Genomic DNA, 9,956 nt, shown 5'->3' on the forward strand with positions numbered 1-9,956 from the left:
GAACGACCGAACCCCCTCAGAGCGGGAAGAGGGGCGCGGGACGGACGGGCGGGGGACGGCGGGGGCAGAACCGGGAAGGCCACCCGTCGGAACCCGGCGACACACCCGTACCGAGACGCCGCGAGGACGACACGCTCCCAACACGAGGCCCACGCCGCGGACCATACCGGGCGCGGCCGCGCCGGCGGATGCGGCCGGGGCTCACGGGCGGGCGGGGGCCGCAGCGGGCCCACCCCCAAAGCACACGGGCAAGCGAGGCGCAACGCCGGGGAGACGGGGAAACCACCCCCGACCCCCTCGGGCGGGGTCGGAGGACCGTGAACCGGCGGGAGGGAGACCACGCCAACGGGGAGCGGCGGGAGACCGGACGGCGGCCGACCCCCGGCGAGAAGCGGAGGATGAGGACGGGCCCAACGCCTGACACGCGGCGGCGACGCCCTCGCGCGGACAGGTGGAGGAGGAGGGGAGGAGGTCGACGAGCGACTTTGACCCCGCGAGGGGGAGAGAGGGGGCCGAGCCCGCGTCGGAAGGGAGGCCGGGCCTCGGGGCAGCGAGGGGGAGAGACACCGACCGGAGCCCCCACCGCCACACCGGGACGCGCACACGGGTTCGACTCAACGCCCAGGCGCCCACCTTGGCACCCCGGCAGCTTTCCCCCGACGCACGCCTTCCCAGAGGACGGCGGGGCCGGACGGGCCCCCGCGCAGACGCACCCTCAGCCAACAGGCCCCACGGACCGGCGTGGGCGACAGCCACTAAAGCCTCTTTCTCCTCTACGCCTCGCGGGGCGTCTTTCCCCCCGCACACGCCTCCAAGAGACCAGGCGAGACGCGCCGCCGCGGCCGCGGCGGCCGGGACGCCCTTCAAACCGCAACTTCCTCCCGCCCGCCGGGCGGCCCTTCCCCCCAGGCACCCCGCGACCGCCCCGGGACCCGTGCGCGCCCGGCTGCCCCCCCCGTTGAGGAGGGGCCCGGCAGCACGGCCGCGGGTCGGCCAGACGAGGAGCGAGAGAGAAAGGAACGCCGGCGGGCGGGGAGGGGGAGCGAACCGGCAGAACGAGGACCGTCGACGGCAGGGCCGGCCGCAGCGGCACCCCCGCGGGAGACGCCTCACAAGGGACCGGGAGGCCGCTCGGGCGGCGACCGGGCACGCGAGCCAAGCCGGCGGGAATCACACTGCACCCAACCCGGAGCAGTCCCGCCACGCCCGCGGCACCGAGCCGACCCGAAACCAACGGACAACCCCCGGGAGCCCGAGGAGACGCCAGCCGACGCGAGAGAGAACCGAGGCAGACGCCGACGCCAACCGACGAAGACCCCCGCGTGGCAGCGGGTCCCAACGTCCGACGACGCGCCGGACGCGGCCGACCGCCGGTTCCCCCAAACAAGAAGTCCGCCCCCGAGAGCGAGGCCAACCCCGCGGTTCACGGACCCTCGAGAGCCCCGCGGAGGGGGAAGGGGGGTAGGACGGCTCCCGCGATCTCCACCGGCCGTGGGAACGCTGCCGTGGAAGGGGGGACGAGGCGGCAACCGCAGACGCCCGAGAGCACGCGGCACGCACCACACGCGACACGACCTCGCCGCGAGAGTGGCCGGGACGTGGACGCGCGTGGGAGGGACGCACACGCGACGGAGGGCACGGGGGAAACGGAGGCGGGTGGGACCGGGAGCCCAGCGCCGCCCTTCCAAACCCACCCGTCCCGCGACGACCCCTCGCGGTGAGAGGGGGTACCGCGCACGCGGGCGTGTGCACGGCCCTTCCCCGCCACCTGCCACCAGAAACCCAATCTCCCCCACAAGCTCCGCACAGCGGCAGGTCGACAGAGCCCCGTCCCGCGTGATCCCTCCTCGTACTCGGAGCGGGGAGGCGCGGGTCGCGGTAGGCGAGAGAGCAAACGCTGCGCGCAGAAGGCTGAGGTCAGGGCGGGCAGCCGAGGGGACCATCCGGGAGAAGCCCCTCGGAGATCGTAAAGCCCTTTCCGAAGATAGCTAGAGAAGGCAAATTCCTCACTGAGGGCGGGACGAACCCAACACCGACGAGCAGCCAAGGGCTCCGTGCACGCAACGGGAAACGAGCAACAGGCGCGGGACAGAACGGGAAGGACCACGCGCCAGCTGGTGGGGGGTCTGCGGTATCGGCAAAGGTCTCTTTCTCCGGGGTCTTCTTGAGCATTCGCGGACCGGGGGGACCTGCGACAGGTCCCCGCCGAGGGCCAGGCCTCTTCAAGGCGCACACAAAGGAGGAGCCTTGACTTGAGGGAGTCCGGTCTTTAAAAAGGGCCAGCCGCGATCGCTCAGCACCACCCTAACCGCGCAGGGCCCGCGGGTGAAGGCACCAAAAACATAGGCACGGGGTGGGCGCTCACCCAACGGAAGGAGCCTTTTAACCGCACACTCAACTCCTCGACCCCCCTTTTCTGTCACCGTGCAGAAAGCCGGCAACTAGGACAAGGGAAAGCGTAAAGGCACAAGCACCATGGAGCACAGGAGGCACGCCGGGGAGCGGGAAGCGCCACCGCCAACTCAGAAGCGGGCACCTTGGTGGTCAAAGCCCGGAACGCTCCAGGAGCACCGCAAGGCTCACACAAAGCAGGGCGCGTGCACACACCATTCGGGAAGGGTATGCACCGCAGCGGGTCTACCACCTTCCCCCGGCACGGGGGAAGAGGGCCGCGAAGCAGTGAACGGCGTGGGGGCAAGCGCCCCCGACACGTCCACAGGGACACCGCGAACCACAGCAACAAGTGTGCGCGGGTCAGCGCTCGTGCCGGACAGCCGCACCCCTGACTTCCACACACCACCCTGCAAAGGAATGGGGAGGAGAGACGAGGGGCCCGCTGGCAGAACGAGAAGAGCGGTCGCCATTCGCGCTGAATGACCATTCGCCATGAATGTCCGTCCCTCGCCTGGCGCGGCTTAGGCCCCGGCCCGAAGAGAACGCGGCAGCACCACATCGATCCAACGGGAGCGAGACACGCCATGCATCGGGAACAACGGGCGTGAGAGCTTTCTAACACGCACTGGACGGGAATACGAGCGAGAAGAGCGAGAGAGAGCACGGGAAGAAGTCGCTAACACTGCCACACACACACAAAAAAAAAAATTTACCCTTCTCGAGGGCGAGAAAAAGGAAGCGTTGCACTCGGGAGGCACGTGGCGTGGAAGAACGGGACTCAACGGGCAGCGGAGGTTCGGGAACTCCTTCAAAAAAAATAAAAATAAAAAAAAAATAAAAATAAAAAAATAAAATCCCCTTCGAAGGAGAAAAGGTGCAACTCGGGAGGCACACAGCAGGAAAGAAAGGGACACACCACCAAGCAGCGGAGGTTCGGGAACTCCTTCCAAAAAACAAAAAAAAAAACAAAAAAAAAACAAATAAAAAAACCGGTCGGCCGCAGAGGAGCACGCCAGGGGGTCACTAGCACCAAACGGGAAAACCCTTCCAGTCGCACTCGGCACCAACGACTCCTACCGGTAACGGACGACAACCACCACGGGGAAATCGGGAACGCCTGACACGCGGGACGGTTGTCATAAAGCTGCCCCAGAGAGCACAGGCAAGCAAGCACGGGAAAGCAGGAAGCGCGTACTCATGGGGGGGACGCTAAGCTTCAAGCATCGAAGAGGCCCATGCGCAGAAGAAAAGAGCTAGGGCTGGACAAGCAAACAGCCTTGGTGCAAGCCTCTTCCAACGTCCTTTAATGACAAAAAGAGTCAAAAGGACAGCGTGTCAGCATATATCTCCAGGTACAATAAGGACAGATAGCAAAGATGAAAAGTGTAAAAGACACAGGGATAAACATGACAGGCCACACGGAACGTCTGGAAGTCATGTTCGGTGACGTGTCCCCAAGAGGTCCCCATGTAGAAAGAGAACCGGACCGCAAAGGAACAACTGGTCGACCTTAGAACCCTGAGTGCTCACAGACCGAGGAGGCCATGGTAGATAGCCTGGAACACAGCTTCCCCTCGGCCTCAGAAGTCCATGCTCCCGCTGGCAGGGACCGGGGAGGATCCTGGAAAAAATAAAGTCTCGGAGGCGCCCCCTAGCCGGGACACCTCGGCTCGGAGGCCGGGGACACAGCACCCTCTCGGCCTCAGAGGTCCAGGCTCCCGCTATCAGGGACCGAAGGGACTCCTGGAAAAGAAAAAAAAAATCCGTGGCGCCACCTAGCCGGGCCACCTCGGCTCGGAGGCCGGGGACACAGCACCCTCTCGGCCTCAGAGGTCCAGGCTCCCGCTATCAGGGACCGAAGGGACTCCTGGAAAAGAAAAAAAAAAAAAAACTCCGTGGCGCCCCCTAGCCGGGCCACCTCGGCTCGGAGGCCGGGGACACAGCACCCTCTCGGCCTCAGAGGTCCAGGCTCCCGCTATCAGGGACCGAAGGGACTCCTGGAAAAGAAAAAAAAAAAAAAACTCCGTGGCGCCCCCTAGCCGGGCCACCTCGGCTCGGAGGCCGGGGACACAGCACCCTCTCGGCCTCAGAGGTCCAGGCTCCCGCTATCAGGGACCGAAGGGACTCCTGGAAAAGAAAAAAAAAATCCGTGGCGCCACCTAGCCGGGCCACCTCGGCTCGGAGGCCGGGGACACAGCACCCTCTCGGCCTCAGAGGTCCAGGCTCCCGCTATCAGGGACCGAAGGGACTCCTGGAAAAGAAAAAAAAAAAAAAAAACTCCGTGGCGCCCCCTAGCCGGGCCACCTCGGCTCGGAGGCCGGGGACACAGCACCCTCTCGGCCTCAGAGGTCCAGGCTCCCGCTATCAGGGACCGAAGGGACTCCTGGAAAAGAAAAAAAAAAAAAAAACCCGTGGCGCCCCCTAGCCGGGCCACCTCGGCTCGGAGGCCGGGGACACAGCACCCTCTCGGCCTCAGAGGTCCAGGCTCCCGCTATCAGGGACCGAAGGGACTCCTGGAAAAGAAAAAAAAAAAAAAAACTCCGTGGCGCCCCCTAGCCGGGCCACCTCGGCTCGGAGGCCGGGGACACAGCACCCTCTCGGCCTCAGAGGTCCAGGCTCCCGCTATCAGGGACCGAAGGGACTCCTGGAAAAGAAAAAAAAAAAAAAAACTCCGTGGCGCCCCCTAGCCGGGCCACCTCGGCTCGGAGGCCGGGGACACAGCACCCTCTCGGCCTCAGAGGTCCAGGCTCCCGCTATCAGGGACCGAAGGGACTCCTGGAAAAGAAAAAAAAAAAAAACTCCGTGGCGCCCCCTAGCCGGGCCACCTCGGCTCGGAGGCCGGGGACACAGCACCCTCTCGGCCTCAGAGGTCCAGGCTCCCGCTATCAGGGACCGAAGGGACTCCTGGAAAAGAAAAAAAAACTCCGTGGCGCCCCCTAGCCGGGCCACCTCGGCTCGGAGGCCGGGGACACAGCACCCTCTCGGCCTCAAAAGTGTCTATGGTCCCGCTGGCTGGGACCGAAGGGACTCCTGGAAAAGAAAAAAAAAAAAAAACTCCGTGGCGCCCCCTAGCCGGGCCACCTCGGCTCGGAGGCCGGGGACACAGCACCCTCTCGGCCTCAAAAGTGTCTATGGTCCCGCTGGCTGGGACCGGAGAGGAGGGAAGAAATAAAAAAAATAAAATAAAATAAAATAAAAAATTTAAAAAAAAAATTGGAAAAAAAAAAAATCCGGGACGGGGCCCAAGCCTTCTGGTCGACCTCATCCAGCTGCCACCAACCCCTCCTTGTGTCCCAATAGGTCGTACAGCCACCCTCCTCCCCTGAAGTTCTCCAGGTACAACCTCCTAGCTAGAGATGGTCCCCAGACAGGACGGCGTCTCCGTCGCGCACCCGCCTGCTTGCCTGTCACCCTCTCACCCTGGCCGGCTCACCACAGGCACTTCCCCGTCCTTTGTCACCAACCGGGGGACAGGAGCGTTGCGGAAACTTGTCGCCACTAGGTGTCGCCCGACAGCGATCTCGATCAAGCAAACCAATACAGACTGTCACGCGCCGCCGCCGCCACACACACTCATTCCGTCTCTCCAGAGTGACCTCCCTAGCTCAGGGGGACACTCACCCACGCACAACGGGGCAGGTACCCACCACTTCTCCCGAATGGCACAAACGGTCCCGGTTGTCCCGCCGGAACACAGTGAACGCGGGATGGACTCGGGGCCAACCCCCTCAGGCACCCAGAAAAGGAAAGTAGGACGGAGCGGTGAAAACAGGCCACCTCTAAGTGAAAGGACATGCACTCTCGAATCGGTTAACAATTAGCAAGGAACAGGCACAGTTAGGAAAAGGGAGCGTCCAAACTCCGGCGTGAGGGGAGGGTGGCGGCGACCTCAGTTCCACACCATTTTTAAATGGCTCACTCATTTTTAAAACCCTCCACCGATCCCGATGGGGGGAGGGGGGTTGTTGTTGTTCTCTGTTCCTCGCTGCCACCGCCAGCCGGCACTCACCAAACCACACACCTGCCACCCTCTTTGGAAGACTAAACACAGAGAGTAAATTAAAAGAATGGTGGAATGATGGTGGAATGGTTAAAATTCCCGTGATTTGTTTTCACTCTGATCAAAACATACTTATTTTGTGCATTTGCATTCCCTTGTTCACACGTGCCTCTGTGTGTGTGGTGGGGGGAGGGAGGGAGGGAGGGAGGGAGGGAGGGAGAAAGAGAGAGAGAGAGAGAGAGAGAGAGAGAGAGAGAGAGAGAGAGAGAGAGCCAATTTAAAAAATAAAAACATGGTTAAATACAGCCACTTTGGGAAGATTGCTAGAGAGAATGCAGTCCAGAGTATGGAGGCCAGAGCTCTGGACGCTCTAGACCACAGGTCTCCCATCTCCCATATACCAGGCACCCAGCACCACCATCCCTACTTTGTTTGTTTGTGCGTTTGTTTGCTTGCTTGTTACATTAGTTTCATCCCAAGTTAATAATTATATATTTTTTTTCTATGCACGTATTTAGTTGTGGCAGGGGAACTCCTTCTTTAGGACAGGCAGACTTAGCTAGTTAGTTAGCCAGTCAAAAGTACGTAAAAAATTTATATCAACATAAATATCATTCACTAAGAAATCCTATCTGAAGAAAAAGAAAGAAAGGAAGAAAGAAGGAAGGGAGGGAGGGAGGGAGGGAGAGGGAGAGAGAGAGAGAGAGAGAGAAAGAAAGAGGAAAACTGGCAGACTTAGTTTTAGTGTTTTTGTTATTGTTTATTCAAGATATTGTTTCAGGGCTGGAGAGACGGCTCAGCGGTGAAGAGCACTGACTGCTCTTCCAGAGATCCTTAGTTCAAATCCCAGCAACCACATGGTGGCTCACAACCATCTGTAATGGAATCCTCTCCTTGTGTGTTGAAGACAGTGACAGTGTGCTCATAAAATAAATAAACAATAAAAAATATGTTTGAAGATTAAAGAAAAAACTCTCTCTCTCTCTCTCTCTCTCTCTCTCTCTCTCTCACACACACACACACACAAATAAACTCTGTAATAAAAATCAATGTGACTTCATGATCAAACTTCTATAGTCAATAGGACTAGAGAGAACACATGTCTGTAAAATAAAAGCAGAACCTTTTCTGCTTTGTTTTGTTTTGCCTCAAGGTACGTTTCTTTTGGTATAGCCCAGGCAGTCATGGAACTTGCTCCGTAGACTTATCTAGCCTCAAGCTCACAGAGGTCCACTCTGCCTGCCTCGGCCACCCACACAGCTCTCTCTGCTGACTATATGTCTGCATGCCAGAAGAGGGCACCAGAACCTAGGAGGACACACCACATGGCTCCTGAGAATCCAGGTTTTGACTTTAAAAAAAAAAAAAAAAAAAAAATTCTGACAGCATAGAGGGTAGATATCTGCCTGCCAGGCTCTTCTAGTGCTGTTTAAGGTGGGGTAATAGCCATGTGAAGGAGACAAGGGGAGAGGAAAAATCGATTGGATGAGTAGTGCTGCTGAGATTAAGGAACACACACACACACACACACACACACACACAGAGAGAGAGAGAGAGAGAGAGAGAGACAGAGACAGAGACAGAGACAGAGACAGAGACAGACAGAGACAGACAGAGACAGTAAGACAAAGAGACAGAGAGAGAGAGATGACAGAGGGACACACCGAGGGAAAGACATCAGGACCAGCTGAATTTCTCAAGAAAAGAAAAGAAGAGAAAGGAAAAATGTTTTCTATATACACAAATCTGTATACATGATTTGTTATAGTGTCCCATTTGGGCACTTTGGATTCAACTGTGGATGGTTGGCAGCCAGCTTGGCTGACACCTGACCTCACCAAGATGGAAGCAGCCGGCCATTAGCCCTGATGTTCCAGGTCACTTCTGTTTCTCCCTTTCCCAGCCTCTAGGGAAACAGAACTTAATTAAACTCAGTTTGCACGTGCAGAAAGGTGAAGAGGCACCCAAAAGCAGCCAGAAGCCTCAGACCATCCACAGCCACATGTTCTCCTTCTGCCTATATTACTTCTAAATGATCGTATTTATTTATTTATTTATTTATTTATTTATTTATTTATTTACTTACTTACTTACTTACTTACTTACTTACTTACTTACTTTTTTTTCTTTCTTTTTTTCGGAGCTGGGGACAGAACCCAGGGCCTTGCACTTGCTAGGCAAGCGCTCTACCACTGAGCTAAATCCCCAACCCCCTTACTTACTTACTTACTTACTTACTTACTTACTTACTTACTTATTTTTGTCATACTTAAACAATCATTCGTCCTTGAATTCCTCCTGTATGCCAGGTAGACTTAGTCAGTCAGTCAGTCAGTCAGTCAGTCATTTAGCCAGGTCAAAATAGTTAAACATAAATATCAATAAAATCAATAAAAATCAAATGCAAACCCAATAGACAGTAAGTAAAATCGAATAAACCAAAAGATACATCATAAGCACAGAGTTTCAGCCGGACATTGAAAAGCAGCAGTTACCGAAGCAGTCTCCCTCCCACACCAACACACACACAGCTCGACCACCACCTTATCTGCACATTTTCAGCTCCTGCTTTCTAGAGTTACCAAGTTTATACACTACAGAGTTTAGCAAGGCAGGCCGGTTCACCGCACCCCCAGGGTCAGAGAACATGCTAGACCAGCTCTAGGGGATGGGCTGGGGGGCAGGGGAGGGTGGGAAGAGGGGAAACAGGCAGACTTAGGTATTCTAGTTTTGTTCATTCAAGATTCCACTTCTCTCTGTTGTAGCCCTGATAGACAGACAGGCAGGCAGGAATATTTGTTTGTCTGGCTTGGGGTTTGGGTTTGGTCCATTTGTTGGTGGATTTTGTTTTGTTTTGTTTCATTTTGTTTTTCGGGAAGTGTGGTGACTTAGTGCCTACACAAGCCAAGGCAGGAAAAATAAATAAGTAAAGATCTCTGAAACACAAATCTGGAGTGGGCTCTAGCATGGCCATGGACACACGCATGCACAGACGCACGCACGCACGCACGCATTGTAGACACGCACTCAAGGACACACTGGATTCTACAATGTTTGGTTTCTGAGTGTGTGTCATACAGAACCTAACAGAATATGTAATGAACTCTGGCAGTGACAGCAGAAACAACCTATGAGAAGGCGTCCTTGCAATATTAAAATGGCAGGCTAGCCAGGTGACAGTTATCTTAACCAATCTGATGTAGGCCTCATTCACACGGCATCTAGGCCTTAACAGTTAATTGTATCTGTTTCTTTATTTTCCTCTTAGGCCATCACATTGTTTTACCTAGACCTTTAACAGCCAGCAGCTACCAGCCTACAGCTACCAGTTTCTTTCTTTTCATAAAGAAACCCTGTCTGAAAAACTAGGGGAGGGAGACAAACAGATTAACAGATCTCTCTCTCTCTCTCTCTCTCTCTCTCTCGCTCTCTCGCTCTCTCGCTCTCTCGCTCTCTCGCTCTCTCGCTCTCTCGCTCTCTCGCTCTCTCGCTCTCTCGCTGTGTTTGTGTGTTCAACAGAGGAGGCATTCAGGTCTGAGAGACGGGGGAGGGAAAGAGGGAA

At 56.7% G+C, this 9,956-nt stretch overlaps 1 long non-coding RNA gene across 2 annotated transcripts in view; it reads right to left on the reverse strand.

Annotated features, from left to right (window-relative positions):
- The window catches only part of LOC147997613 (uncharacterized), an 18,651-nt gene extending 12,311 nt beyond the window's left edge, over nucleotides 1-6,340 (reverse strand). Inside the window, exon 1 of one of the 2 annotated variants that reach the window (XR_015647668.1) lies at nucleotides 6,042-6,340. This is a non-coding gene — a long non-coding RNA (uncharacterized LOC147997613). Of the gene's footprint in view, nucleotides 1-6,015 lie in introns of both variants that reach the window. The other variant, XR_015647669.1, reaches the window with a different exon arrangement.
- Nucleotides 6,341-9,956: the final 3,616 nt, after the last annotated feature.

Source organism: Rattus norvegicus, unplaced genomic scaffold (genome assembly GCF_021556685.1).
Source record: "Rattus norvegicus strain SHRSP/BbbUtx unplaced genomic scaffold, alternate assembly SHRSP_T2T unassigned-0000110, whole genome shotgun sequence".
Classification (NCBI taxonomy): domain Eukaryota; kingdom Metazoa; phylum Chordata; class Mammalia; order Rodentia; family Muridae; genus Rattus; species Rattus norvegicus.